Below are 15,287 nucleotides of genomic sequence, written 5' to 3' on the forward strand. Positions count from 1 at the left end.
GAATAAAAATGCTAACTAGAGCCTTTGGCAAAAGAAAAAAAGATTAGGCTTTAGTAGATATTGTGCAGCTGACTATAAGACACATAGTTTCATTAGAATGCAGTGGAGAAAGAGGAAGTGGTTAATACGCAGTTATTTGTTATTTATATGTTTTTGAAAACTGAGAATTTGGGATGTTATGTATATACTAACTCATAGTCTGTGGCAAATAGATTAGCCAATTGGCTATCTACTTGGTACAAAAAATAATTGAAAAATATGCCAAGGATTTGTGGGGCAGAGAATTGTGGCAAGATATTTGGAATTATGTAAAATACTAAAGTTATTGTTTTTTATGTAGATGTCCATTGCAAGGGTGATACTTTAGAACGTCTCTACAGTGCAGTGGCTGATGAACAAAGTAAAACCACACCCCTCGAGGTGGAAACTGTGGAAGAGCCAGATAATTGCTCAGGTTTGGCGAAATGAGCGCACCAAATATGTGAACATCTGGGAGGAAAGGCCACTTACAGGTGGGCAACAGATCATGGTAATACCAGATTAGGCAATCTGTTCCCCCACATGTCTAAGGGGCAATCATAAAAGGGAAAATTACCTGAACAAATTTGGCCAATGTCTACCGCAGGAATTCACTGCCCATTCATGTCCTCTCCCGTCCTGCTCACTACTGCAATACCCTACCCACCCCTGTCTCCCACCACCTCACCATCTCTCCTGTCCTCCTCCTCCTTCCTAGCTCTCAACCTTCAACACCTCCTTCTGGCCATTAACCCTTCCCCATTCCTCCTAAGCGCATCCCGTATTCGTCGCCTTCATCGTCCTACCTCCCCCACCCTCCTACGCACTCTCTTGCTCCTTCTCCTGCTATCCGCGGGAGACATTAATCCCAACCCAGGTCCCCCACACCTGTCCTCGTCTTATCCATGCAAACGATTCCGCGATGTCTCCAATCTCATTTCTATTCCCCTTCTCCCCCCTCTTCCCTCCCCTTCTCGTGTGCCCTGTGGAACGCCCGCTCGGTCTGCAACAAACTTTCCTTCACCCATGATCTCTTCATCTCCCGTTCCCTTCAACTGCTCGCCCTAGCATGCTGTAGTCACACCACTCCTCAAAAAACCTTCACTACACCCTACCTGTCCCTCCAACTACTGCCCCATTTCCCTCCTGCCCTTCCTCTCCAAGATACTTGAACACGCCATTCACAGCCGTTGCCTTGATTTTCTCTCCTCTCATGCCATCCTCGATCCACTTCAATCCGGCTTTCGCTCTCTACACTTGACAGAAACGGCACTATCTAAAGTCTGTAATGACCTGTTCCTTGCCAAATCCAAAGGTCATTACTCCATCCTCATCCTCCTCAACCTATCCGCCGCTTTTGATACTGTCAATCACAACCTACTTCTTGCCACACTGTCCTCATTTGGGTTCCAGGGCTCTGTCCTCTCCTGGTTCTCCTCTTATCTTTCCCACCGTACCTTCAGAGTACATTCTCATGGATCTTCCTCCACCCCCATCCCGCTCTCTGTTGGAGTTCCTCAGGGATCTGTCCTTGGACCCCTTGTTTTCTCAATCTACACCTCTTCCCTGGGCTTCCTGATCTCATCTCATGGTTTCCAATATCATCTACAGTATATGCTGATGACACCCAGCTTTCTCTCTCCACACCAGACATCACTGCGGAAACCCAGGCCAAAGTATCGGCCTGCTTATCTGACATTGCTGCCTGGATGTCCAACCACCACCTGAAACTGAACATGGCCAAGACCGAGCTTATTGTCTTTCCACCCAAACCCACTTCTCCTCTCCCTCCACTCTCTATCACAGTTGATAACACCCTCATTCTCCCGGTCTCATCTGCCCGCAACCTCGGAGTTATCTTCGACTCCTCCCTCTCCTTCTCTGCACATATCCAGCAGATAGCCAAGACCTGTCGCTTCTTTCTCTATAACATCAGCAAAATTCGCCCTTTCCTCTCTGAGCACACCACCCGAACACTCGTCCACTCTCTCATTACCTCTCGCCTTGACTACTGCAACCTACTCCTCACTGGCCTCCCACTTAGCCATCTATCCCCCCTTCAATCCGTTCAGAACTCTGCTGCACGTCTTATCTTCGTCAGGACCGATATGCCCATATTACCCCTCTCCTCAAGTCACTTCACTGGCTTCCGATCAGGTACCGCATACAGTTCAAGCTTCTCCTACTTACCTACAAATGCACTCGATCTGCAGCCCCTCTTTACCTCTCTCCCCTCATCTCCCCTTACGTTCCTACCCGAAACCTCCGCTCACAGGTCAAATCTCTCCTCTCAGTACCCTTCTCCACCACCGCCAACTCCAGGCTCTGCCCTTTCTGCCTCGCCTCACCCTATGCTTGTAATAAACTTCCTGAGCCCATACGCCAAGCCCCCTCCCTGCCCATCTTCAAATCTTTACTCAAAGCCCACCTCTTCAATGTCGCCTTCGGCACATAACCATTATACCTCCATTCAGGAACTCTAGACTGCCCCAACTTGACATTTGGTCCTTTAGATTGTAAGCTCCTTTGAGCAGGGACTGTCCTTCTTTGTTAAACTGTACAGCGCTGCGTAACCCTAGTAGCGCTTTAGAAATGTTAAGTAGTAGTAGTATATAGGACCTTTACCCAATTTGCAAGGATGTCAATATGTGTGCACAGCAGTAGATACTTATTCTAGATATATAATTGCGTTTATATGCTTTATTCATAGATTCTTGTAAGAATCAGTATAATCCTCCTTCTTATGGTGTCTTTGGGTATGGCTATTACCCCGGTAGACGTTTATGACTCACCGCCGAGAGTCAGGGCAAGCTGATTGACAGATGGAAGAATTATGGTGAAATCTGACAACAAGATAATTACACATGTTCAGCTTACTAGATGTGTCCCTGTGGCAATTATTAACAGAAACTCGAATATGGAAAGGAGTCTTGCCACACGAACGAGTTTAATATGACTTGCACAAGTCAGAGACACACAATACAGCATTGCTGACCCAAAAATGCGGACATTGTTGACATTTACACCACCAATGTGTTATTAGCACATGTTTATATTCTTCTTGTGTGATTGCTACACCTATGAATACCTGTGTAAATACTATAGTACCCTTAATTGCCTTCATTGTAGAGTAAAATGATCTTGGTATGATAAATTGCTAGGAGCTTTTGATACAAGTGTAGAGATAATAAATGCCATAAATGCTGAAAAAGCAAAATGTATTAGAACTGACATTAATCAGCTTAATACTTTGCAATATGATAAAGTTTTTTTGATTATACTCAGATAGTTTACAAGTAGACATTAATATAGCGTACTTTACTACTTGCATGTTGTAACATTTATTTGCCCTTATACAAAGGAATAAGGCTCAAGATGACTAACTCTGAAAACTGTGAAGGTGAATCTTTCACTGGTGGGTTCTTTCCACAAATTGATTAATAATTTCAAATACTGCCTTGTGCACTGACCTCTTTTGTTCTGGGCAAATTGTGTAGTTTAATGTAACTAAGCAGTGTGTATTATTTGTAATACTGAATTTTGGTTAGTTATTGATGGGCAGCATTATTACCATTTGCCCTTGGACTATACTTCCTACTAATTTCAGTATGTTTGTTGAAACTAGTGCTCAGTATATTACCCATTTGTATAATCTGTCTTCTTCCTTTTTTGGTTGTTTTACCTGATATAGAGCAATAACTTATGTATGGACTGTCATTTAGAAAGTTGAAAATCAAGGACCGAATGTAATGGAAGATTTTAAAGACTGTTTTCCAACTCTGCCTTGACCGACAGCGCACTCAGGGGTATGTATTTTTGATTAGAAGTAATTCTGTTTGTGTGAAATGTGGAAGAAGATAAGACATAGTTCTAATTAATTTGGTATGTGAAGGGAGAGGTGGAGCCTGTTTCGAGTTCGGACTGGCCACCTGGACTGAGAAACACGTGACCACAATCCCACATGCTCAAACATATTTTGTAAGGCTTGTTTACCAAAACAGAGAAATTCTCAAACATTCTGTAATTTTCCTTAGCTCTGAACATGAGTTCTAAACCTAATAAAAAGAGGAATTTCTGTCAGTGAAATTGGGAGCTCATCTGTGAGTAACGTATGTACTATGCAGAGAACTATATTTCCTGGTCAAAGAAACTCCTGGCTTTCGCTGTGAACAGGGCCCCCCCCCCCCCCCAGCTGATGATATGAGACTAGATGTAGCGATTAAGGACCAGTGACGTATGTATATTATGATGTATTATTGCTTCTGTTCCTGGTCTAGAAACTCCTAGCTTTGCTTGGATGTAGTGACCAGTAATGTAATGATTGTTTCTTTTTAACTATAGATAGGTATCGTTTCTTTTTACGTATATAGCTTAATCATTGTGTATATAGCTTATTCATTGTGTATCTTAGACAATAATGAACCTCTAATAAAAGTCTCATTTACGTAATACGAATCCAAAAGAATCCATAGTAATTACTGAGTAGTCTGTGTCAGTGGGGCAGGCTGTAAAACCAGGTCAGAACAGCCTGCTGCTGCTGATGCTGTGTAGGCTCTGGCAGGGGCTGTCTTTTTTGCTGGGTAAAGTTGAGCAGCATGCAGCATGCCATGACAATTTTGGTAACTTCCTCTGAGGTGTAGAGGAATACCTCCCTTGAACGGTCAAGGCATCGAAAGTGATTTTTTTACATGGCGACAGGACCTTTCTATGATGACACGGATGCTCTTGTGGGCTCTATTGTACTCCTCTGCCTCATTTTGGGGGTGTACAATGGGGTTCATAAGCCAGGTTTCCTGAGGGTAGCCTGTCACCTGGGGGGGGGGGGGGTCAAAGATCACAGACATGGGTGTGTTTAGCAAGGTCTGCTCACCTTTGGAGGATGGGGAGAAGGGTACACCAGGAGCCAGCCACCAGTGATTTCCCCTCGGTCAAAGCGCTGATAAATTCCTGAGTGCTGTAGAACATACGCATCATGGCAGGGCCCTGGATACCGAGTATACACGTCCACTAGGGATACTGAGTATACACGTCCACTATCTCCCCATGGGCATCACACATGACCTGCATGGTCATGGATTGATAGGAGATTTCCTATTCTAATAGGTGTCCTTGTTCAGAGGGCCATGTGTGTGCAGTCGATGACCCCTAGAAAAAGAGGGGAAGCCATCCATGGAGTAAAAGTGGCTCATACTGTTCTAGCAGGCCTGAACAGTGCTGGGGGAAAGAGATGTAGTGTGTGGTGTGGGTGAGGAAGGCATCAAGGAACTGGGCCAGACAGTTAGAGATGGTGGGCTGGGTAAGGCCTGCAATGACTGCAAGCATTGACTGAAAGGTACCAATGGCATGAAAGGCGAGGAAGGCTGTAACCTTAAGGTGCACTGGCACAGGATTATTCCTGTGTGCCCTGGCCTGGAGCTGGGGCCCCAGCTGCTGACAGAGGTGCTGTATGGCAACCCTATCAAAGCTGTACCTGGTAAGGCACTCCTGGTCACTGAGGTCCAAGAACTGGGGTCCAGGGCCTAAACACTATCTGATAGGGGTGCTTTCCTGCTAATCCTCCCCTCCAAACTCTCAGCCACATCCAACAAAGCCTCAAGCACATGAGCATTCAGCAGATCTATGCATCTTAGGCAGGTGTCCCATCATCACAGATGCAACCTTCTAACCCCACTGTGCACACCTCCACCGAGTCGGAGAAACTAAACAAATTCTCTGTAACCTTGGAGGATGTAATGGGTCAGTTCAGCAAGCTGAAGAGTAGTAAATCACCGGGACCTGATGGTATTCATCCCAGAGTATTAATAGAACTAAAAAATGAACTTGCGGAGCTACTGTTAGAAATATGCAATCTGTCCCTAAAATCGAGTGTAATACCGGAAGACTGGAGGGTAGCCAATGTTACTCCGATTTTTAAGAAAGGTTCCAGAGGAGATCCGGGAAATTATAGACCGGTGAGTCTGACGTCGGTGCCGGGCAAGATGGTGGAGGCTATTATTAAGAATAAAATTGCAGAGCATATACAAAAACATGGACTGATGAGACAAAGTCAGCACGGATTTAGTGAAGGGAAGTCTTGCCTCACCAATCTAATGCATTTTTTTGAGGGGGTAAGCAAACATGTGGACAATGGGGAGCCGGTTGATATTGTATATCTGGATTTTCAGAAGGCGTTTGACAAAGTGCCGCACGAAAGACTCCTGAAGAAATTGCAGAGTCATGGAATCGGAGGTAGGGTATTATTATGGATTAAGAACTGGTTGAAAGATAGGAAGCAGAGAGTAGGATTGCGTGGCCAGTATTCTCAGTGGAGGAGGGTAGTTAGTGGGGTCCCGCAGGGGTCTGTGCTGGGTCCGTTGCTTTTTAATGTATTTATAAATGACCTAGAGATGGGAATAACTAGTGAGGTAATTAAATTCGCCGATGACACAAAATTATTCAGGGTCGTCAAGTCGCAGGAGGAATGTGAACGATTACAGGAGGACCTTGCGAGACTGGGAGAATGGGCGTGCAAGTGGCAGATGAAGTTCAATGTTGACAAGTGCAAAGTGATGCATGTGGGTAAGAGGAACCCGAATTATAGCTACGTCTTGCAAGGTTCCGCGTTAGGAGTTACTGATCAAGAAAGGGATCTGGTGTCGTCGTCGATGATACGCTGAAACCTTCTGCTCAGTGTGCTGCTGCGGCTAGGAAAGCAAATAGAATGTTGGGTGTTATTAGGAAGGGTATGGAGTCCAGGTGTGCGGATGTTATAATGCCGTTGTATCGCTCCATGGTGCGACCGCACCTGGAGTATTGTGTTCAGTACTGGTCTCCGTATCTCAAAAAAGATATAGTAGAATTGGAAAAGGTACAGCGAAGGGCGACGAAAATGATAATGGGGATGGGACGACTTTCCTATGAAGAGAGGCTGAGAAGGCTAGGGCTTTTCAGCTTGGAGAAGAGACGGCTGAGGGGAGATATGATAGAAGTGTATAAAATAATGAGTGGAATGGATCGGGTGGATGTGAAGCGACTGTTCACGCTATCCAAAAATAATAGGACTAGAGGGCATGAGTTGAAGCTACAGTGTGGTAAATTTAAAACGAATCGGAGAAAATTTTTCTTCACCCAACGTGTAATTAGACTCTGGAATTCGTTGCCGGAGAACGTGGTACGGGCGGTTAGCTTGACGGAGTTTAAAAAGGGGTTAGATAGATTCCTAAAGGACAAGTCCATAGACCGCTATTAAATGGACTTGGAAAAATTCCGCATTTTTAGGTATAACTTGTCTGGAATGTTTTTACGTTTGGGGAGCGTGCCAGGTGCCCTTGACCTGGATTGGCCACTGTCGGTGACAGGATGCTGGGCTAGATGGACCTTTGGTCTTTCCCAGTATGGCACTACTTATGTACTTATGTACTTATGTACTTCAGAGCTCATTACCACCTAGTAAGACAGTACACAGCACTCACACTCACCCAGCATCAGCACACTGACAAATAGGAAGTGGACAAACACAGAGGCACAAGGAGAGAAAGAGTAGGAGCAGGTAAGGGTTTAGGGAGCGAGGTGTGAGTGTTTGGGCAAGGGACAGAGCAAAGGGGGAAAGGGGCCTGGGAAGCAGCAAGGGATGGGGATGGGTGGGGGCTAGCAGGTGTGGTGAAGGGGTTTAGGAGGTGAGATATAGGAGAGACAAGGCAGGAAATGTGGGGTGACAAAAGTTTCACACTGGCGCAGACAAGAAAGCAAATAGACCGCTCAACAACTCTCCACTCTTCTTCACACCGCGACCAACTCAACTCCATTCTGCAATTCAGCAAAAGAACAAATGGGTCCAAAGACAGGTTGTGGCTTCAATCACTTGCATTTATAGCAGGTCTAAATCGGTACATTTTCATTTCCACCCCAGGACGTTGCCCTACTTTCTGTTATCTTTAGAAAACGTCCATCCTGTAACACCACCCATAACATGCCCCTTCTCTGAACATCTTTTTCTGTGCGGCTCCCTCACTTTGACGTTTCCTGAGCATGTGTTTGACTATGGCAATTTGGGCAGATTTGGAAGCAAAACGCCTGTATACTTTGGAAATGAGCAACAATGTTTCTAATGCTAACCTCCTATTCTGGGTGATTATTTTACAAGTGATGCTGTTTGCCTTTGCCTGAATGTGTAATGCAATAAAAATGGGAGTGATTTTACAATTGGCTCTCTCCACTGGGAATAGCCAGTAGAAAAGGTTATACATGAAACTGTTTTGGAGGGAAGTTTGTCTTTGCCTCCTTTCTGCCAAAGTGTTCAAGCAGGGGTTAAAGGCTACAGAGAGTGCTAGGATCTTGAGCACTGACCGAAGCCTGGAATAAATGCAAAGGAGGGGTGTTGCGTTTTGCCTCATTTTGTTCCTAAAAAAACTGATGTAGTGCTTTCTCACAAACATTCTTTATTTTGATATTTAGCTTGTCCTCACAACAAAGCCCGGAATACGTTATAGAGAAACATACCCAATCAAATTGCAAAATAAAAACAAGTTAAAACATAATCCATACGAAATAATAAAAAATCATGTAATTCTGAAAGCAAAGGAATAAATAACGATAAAAATCACAAAGCCCTTAATTAAAAAGTACAGTTTTAACAGCTTTCCTAAACCCCAATAAATCATCAATAAATCTACAAACCGAAGGAAGCTCCTTCCAAGAACAATCAACAGAATAAGAGTATGTACAAGAATGAGCCTGTTCACCATGAAGAGATCTAGCCGAGGGAAAACACAAAAGTCTCTCTCCTTGAGAGTGCAATAAATGATTAGAAACGTAATTAGAAATCTTCTTTCAAAAGTACCCAGGAGCCATCCCATGAAAAATCTTAAATGCAAGAAGCATTTAAGAGACAGTTGTACTGTATTTAGATTTTCAGAAAGCTTTTGACTTCCTCATGAGAGACTCCTGAGAAAATTAAAAAGTCAAAGGATAAGAGGCATTGTCCTTCTGTGAATTAGGAATTGGTTATTGCATAGAAAACAGAGGGTAGGGTTAAATGGCCATTTTTCTCAATGGAGGAGGGTGAATAGTGGAGTGCCCCAGTGATATGTACTGGAACCGGTGCTATTTAACACATTTATAAATGATCTGGAAATTGGAACGATGACTGAGGTTATTAAATTTGCAGATGACACAAAATTATTCAAGTCTGTTAAAACACATGTGGATTGTGAAAAATTGCAGGAAGACCTCAGGAAAATGGAAAACTGGGCATCCAAATGGCAGATGAAATTTAATGTGGACAAATGCAAAGTGATGAACATTAGGAAGAATAATCCAAATCATAGTTACCTGATGCTAGGGTCCACCTTAGGAGTCAGCACTCAAGAAAAAGATCTAGGTGTCATTGTAGAAATTATGCTGAAATCTTCTGCTTATTGTGCAGCAGGTGCCAAAAAAAGGAAACAGGATGCTAGGGATTATTAGGAAAGAATGAGAATATTATAATGCCTCTGTATCGCCCCATGGTGCGACCTCGCCTTGAGTACTGCGTTCAATTCTGGTCGCCATATCTCAAAAAAGATATAGCAGAATTAGAAAAGGTTTAAAGAGCTACCAAAATGATAAAGGGGATGGAACTCCTCCCATATGAGGAAAGGCTAAAGAGGTTAGGGCTTTTCTCCTTTTCTCCCTTTCCTATCCAAGATACTTGAACGTGCTGTTCACCGCCGTTGCCTTGACTTTTTTCATCTCAAGCTATTCTTAATCCACTTCAATCTGGCTTTCGCTCCCTTCATTCAACTGAAACAGCGCTTGCTAAAGTCTCCAATGATCTGTTCCTAGCCAGATCCAAAGGTCTCTATTTTATCCTCATCCTTCTTGATCTATCTGCTGCTTTTGACACTGTTGATCACAGCCTACTCTTTGATACACTGTCCTCACTTGGATTTCAGGGTATTCTTTCCTGGTTTTCTTCTTATCTCTCCCAGCGTACCTTTAGTGTATACTCTAGTGGATCCTCTTCTACTTCTATCCCACTGTCAGTTGGTGTACCTCAGGGATCTGTCCTGGGACCTCTTCTCTTCTCCATCTATACTTCTTCCCTTGGTACTCTGATCTCATTCCATGGTTTTCAGTATCATCTTTACACTGATGACTCCCAAATCCACCTCTCCATGCTGCCTGGATGTCTCAGCGCCATCTGAAACTAAACATCACCACAACTGAGCTTCTTATCTTTCCCCCTAAACCAACCTCTCCTCCTCCCCCATTCTCTATTTCTGTGGATAACACTCTCATCCTTCCTGTCTCATCAGCTCATAACCTTGGGGTCATCTTCGACTCCTCCCTCTCCTTCTCTGCACATATTCAACAGACTGCTAAAACCTGTAGTTTCTTTCTCTATAATATCAGCAAAATTCGCCCTTTCCTTTCTAAGGTACACTACCAGAACCCTCATCCACGCTCTTATCACCTCTCGCTTAGACTATTGCAACTTGCTTCTCACAGGTCTCCCACTTAGCAATCTCTCTCCTCTTCAATCTGTTCAAACTTCTGCTGCACGACTAATATTCCGCCAGGGTCGTTATGCTCATATTAGCCCTCTCCTCAAGTCACTTCACTGGCTTCCTATCCGTTTCCGAATACAGTTCAAACTCCTCTTATTGACCTATAAGTGCATTCACTCTGCAGCTCCTCAGTACCTCTCCACTCTCATCGCTCCCTACATTCCTCCCCGGGAACTCCGTTCACTGGGTAAATCTCTCTTATCTGCACCCTTCTCCTCCACTGCTAACTCCAGAATCCATTTCTTTTATCTTGCTGCACCATATGCCTGGAATAGACTTCCTGAGCCGGTACGTCAAGCTCCATCTCTGACCGTCTTCAAATCTAAGCTAAAAGTCCACCTTTTTGTTTCTGCTTTTAACTCCTAACCCGTGTTCATTTGTTCAGAACCCTTATTTTATCATCCTCACTTTAATATTCCCTTATCTCTTGTTTGTCTGTCCTAATTAGATTGTAAGCCCTGTCGAGCAGGGACTGTCTCTTCATGTTCCAGTATACAGCACTGCGTACGTCTAGTAGCGCTATAGAAATAAGTAGTAGTAGTAGTAGTTTTCAGCTTGGAATAGACGGCTGAGGGGGGATACGATTGAGGTCTACAAAGCCCAAAAATGGCCCAGATGGCCCCTTACACCCCTCTCCTCCTTCTCATTTCCCCTTTCTACCAAAAGTACGCTGGTGGCACATCCTCTCCCCCAGTGAAACTCCCCATTGGTCTTAGTCTGAGACCGTGCTGCTGGACATTGTTGATGATTGCTGGAAATTTCTAGACAAAGGTTCTGATGTTCTTTTGGTATTGTTGGACTTGAGTGCAGTTTTTGATAATATTGATCATTCAATTTTATTGAATAGATTTTCTCAGAGTGGGGTAAAAAAATACTGCAATGTGTTGGTTTAGGTCATTTTTGGAAGATAGATATCAAACTGCTTCAGTGTGATCTGAACTTTCAAAACCAAGACCCTTGCTTTCTGGAATCCCTCAGGGTGCTCTTTTTTTTTTACCGTTACTCTTTAATCTTTGTTGAAATTGTAATAGTATGGGGTTCATATCTGTTCTTTTGCTGATGATACACAATTGTATGGGGCTTTGGGGTCTGCTCATGATAACCAGTTGGACAAAGTACAAAACTGTTTAACAACAAGAGTCAGATGGTTCTGAATAGACTTCAGCTAAATCCCTCAAAGACTGAACTCTTATCTGGATTCACAGAAATAGCAGCACTAACCTAGTTTATCATGGGATGGAGTGATTTTAACAGCAAAATATCAAATATGTAGTTTATTTGTAGAGCTGGATTCTGGTTTGACTGACTTCATATTTCACGTATTGTTAGCTCTTGTTTTTACTATCTTCACCAGGTCAGAAAAAATCATCTTTATTTTTCTTGGTCTGATTTGTTGAAATTGGAGCCTGGGGCCATCAAGGACATTTGTCAAGGTTTGGGAGGCCTGGAGAGTCAGAGGGTGTTGGAAATACCAGGGGGGGTGGGAATCTGAGAAAAATGCAGCGGAGAGTGTTGGAGTAGACCTATCTGCATGCTATTTGGTTACTGCATTAGGCAACAAAACGTACGTCTTACCCTTGTGTTACATAACCATACGCTGAGCTTTAGCGCACGGTTCAGCCCTTTAATCTGTAGTCCTCGGAGCTGCTCAAACTGGTGCTGCAGGTTTGGAGGGGGCCTGAGTCAGTGGTTTGAGCAGCTCTGAGGACTACAGATTAAAGGGCTGAACCGTGCGCTAAAGCTCAGCATATGGTTATGTAACACAAGGGTAAGACGTACGTTTTGTTGCCTAATGCAGTAACCAAATAGCATGCAGATAGGTCTACTCCAACAGAGGAAAATGAAACACAGTCTCAAGTATTTCAACTGTAGCACTATGGGGTAATTCTATAAAATAGTGCCTATTATGCTCGTAAATGATTAGATTAATGGCACACACAAATGTAAATGCCAAATATGCACCTAAACAATATTCTGTAAATAAATATGCATATTTTACAGGTAGATGTACACATGGGCGGAGCACAGGTGGGACTCATACTTAAAAGAGTAACATACATAACTTTGGCATACACATATTCAGCTCTATGACTGGCCTAATTGCATACGATATGTGCTAGTTATGCTAGTCTTCTCTCTATATATAATTCTCACCTCCAACGTTCTGTCTTGCCTGGGACCGTGGCTCCTGCGGTCTGCTAGGCACATCATGACGTGTGCCCCTCACGCCCCTCCCACCGAGTTCCAGACTCCGCCCTCCCTCCGATTTCAACACCCCCCTCTCTGTGTTACGGACCCCTGGACCCCCCTGCCGCCACCCCCTCGACCCCCCCTTCCAGACGAAAACACTCCCCTCTGCCGTAGCGTACCTGTGCTGACGGGGGACCCCAGCCCCTGACAGCAGAAGTTCTATTTTCGTCTGTGCCAGCGTGCTGCTTGCTGAATGATCATCTGTTGAAGTTTCTGTGCGTGCGTCTGATGTCAGACGCACGCACAGAAACTTGAACAGCTGATAATTCATGAAGCAACGCCCCAGCACAGCCGAGAAGAGAACTTCGGCTGTCAGGGCAGGGGAGTGTTTTCGTCGGGAAGGGGGGGTCGCAGCAGGGGGGGTCCAGGGGTCCGTAACGCGGAGGGGGGTGTTGAAATCGGAGGGAGGGGGGCGTCTGGAACTCGGTGGGAGGGGTGGGAGGGGGCCTTGAAATGGGTGGGTGGGTGGGAGGGAGGGGGGCCTTGAACTGGGAGGGAGGAGGGAGGGATGCCTTGAACTGGGTGGGAGGGAGGGAGGAAGGCAGGGAGGGAGGGTGGTCTGGAACTCAGAGGGGACTGAGCGAGACAGCGAGGGAGGGTGGGGGATTGCCTTGCTAGCGCCCATTTCATTTCATAACGAAACGGGCCTTTTTTTTTACTAGTGTTCTATAACAGAAAGTAAGTGCCACATAGGTGCACTATCATAGAATTATCCTCTGTATGCTGAGTTAAGGAACCTTTTTGGAAAGGTATGGAGGTCATAACCTGATTAAACAATCACTGATAAACTTGTATCTCTAGAGCCTAGGAGCCATTCGTATTCCTGAAGGTAAATAGAGACTACCTGGCTCCTGCCGCCGCAGCTACACCTTGACCAACCACAGACACGGAGAAAAAAATGGGGCGGACCTATACATAAATCACGTCAGAACTCAAGTTTTTTTTCTTCTTTTTGCCAAACAGCAGCAGAAAAGTGTGTGGTTCTGGGATAAGTATCTTGTTTTGCCAGTGATGACAGTCAGAGTCCTTTTCCCCAAGACAACTGAGAACCGGGGGAAACGCAGAAAAAAACGGCAAACAAAAACAGATCGCGTCTGAGCAAAAAAAAAAAAAAGTGTCTCAGCTGTTCTTTCACTGCCAAAGGATGAGTTTGAACGGCTGCGTCCTCTAATCCTTCAATTCAAACACATCGAGTTCGTTCGAATTGGAAAGCAAGGCAACCTAGTGCGTCGCTGTTCCGGTATTTTGAACGTTTTACCCCTTGGAATTAAAATGTGAAATCACACTTTGTCATTGGAACCCCGCAGGCGCAACAGCTGGCAAGAAGCGGCCGCTTTTTCCCTCTTGTAGAGTGGCGTCTGTTTGCAACGGTTGTACTCCGCGCTCGCGCTGTGTGATTCCCTTTTGCCGAGCTTCACTCACCGGCTATCTCGGGCGCCACCGACGGAGTCTTGCACCTGCGTAGGCCGTTTGGGGCTCACTGCTGCTTTTCTGGCTCTGTTTACCGCTCGTTCGCTGGTACGTTACTATGGAAGCGGCGTCTACAACTTCATGGCTAGGACTTCTTTCAATCTCGCGTTTAGAATCGCCGGCGGGCACGTGCTGTAGGGAAGGCGCCGGCGGGTCTTGATAGAAGCGCACGTTTCATGCAGTTTTAGCTCTTTTAGAATTTCGAGGAGTGCATTTTAATTTAAGAAACAAAATAAATTATATAGAAACATTACAGTAGGGATAGTTTCACCATTTAGTTAACAGTTTTGCACAACGAGTGGACAAACTCCATCTAATGCAGCATTCTGTCTCAGACTGGCCATTCATGAAACAGTTACATTCTGGAGAAAGTTTGAACTAAGAACAGTTGTGCAAAGAGATGATGTACAGTGAAAACCACAGTATTAGGTATTATGACCAATTTTGATAGCAGGTGGAATCATGAATGGAAAATCCATGTGTGCCAGAAAAACGAACAGACAGCTGAAGAAAGAAATTAGGAAAGCTGGCAAATTAGGCAACAGTATAATAATGGGTGATTTCAGTTACCCCAATATTGACTGCATAAATGTTACATCAGGTGGGTACATCGGGGAGATAAAATTCCTAGATGTAATAAACGACTGCTTCTTGGAGCAACTGGCTCAAGAACTGACATGAGGTGGAGCCATTTTAGTCATTCCACATTTTACGAGAGGTAATGGTGTTATATCCACTAGGAAATAGTGATCATAACATGATCAACTTTGAAACTAAATCAATAGGGTAATGTACACAATATGTAAAAGTTTGAATACAACAAATCACAAAAAAATCAAGCCCTTAATCACAAGCATAAACCATAGAAACTAAATTCGTTATTCCTCAGCATAGCACAGATCAATCCAGGAGGTGGAGATAGAGGGCACAGTTTCACCATGCCTTAAGAGCCAGCCCATTGAGAACCAGCTCAGTATCCTCTATCTCCAGCAGGTGGAAGACCTGTTGCCCACATATCCAGAG

At 44.5% G+C, this 15,287-nt stretch overlaps 1 protein-coding gene across 2 annotated transcripts in view; it reads right to left on the reverse strand.

The window, feature by feature from the left end:
• The window catches only part of LOC115460397 (myosin-11-like), a 241,640-nt gene extending 227,352 nt beyond the window's left edge, over positions 1 to 14,288 (reverse strand). For both annotated transcript variants that reach the window (XM_030190179.1, XM_030190178.1), the window contains exon 1: positions 14,217 to 14,288. The gene's annotated coding sequence lies outside the window, so the exon portion shown is untranslated. The remainder of the gene's footprint in view (positions 1 to 14,216) is intronic.
• Positions 14,289 to 15,287: the final 999 nt, after the last annotated feature.

The sequence above is a fragment of the Microcaecilia unicolor genome, chromosome 1, assembly GCF_901765095.1.
Source record: "Microcaecilia unicolor chromosome 1, aMicUni1.1, whole genome shotgun sequence".
Lineage (NCBI taxonomy): Eukaryota > Metazoa > Chordata > Amphibia > Gymnophiona > Siphonopidae > Microcaecilia > Microcaecilia unicolor.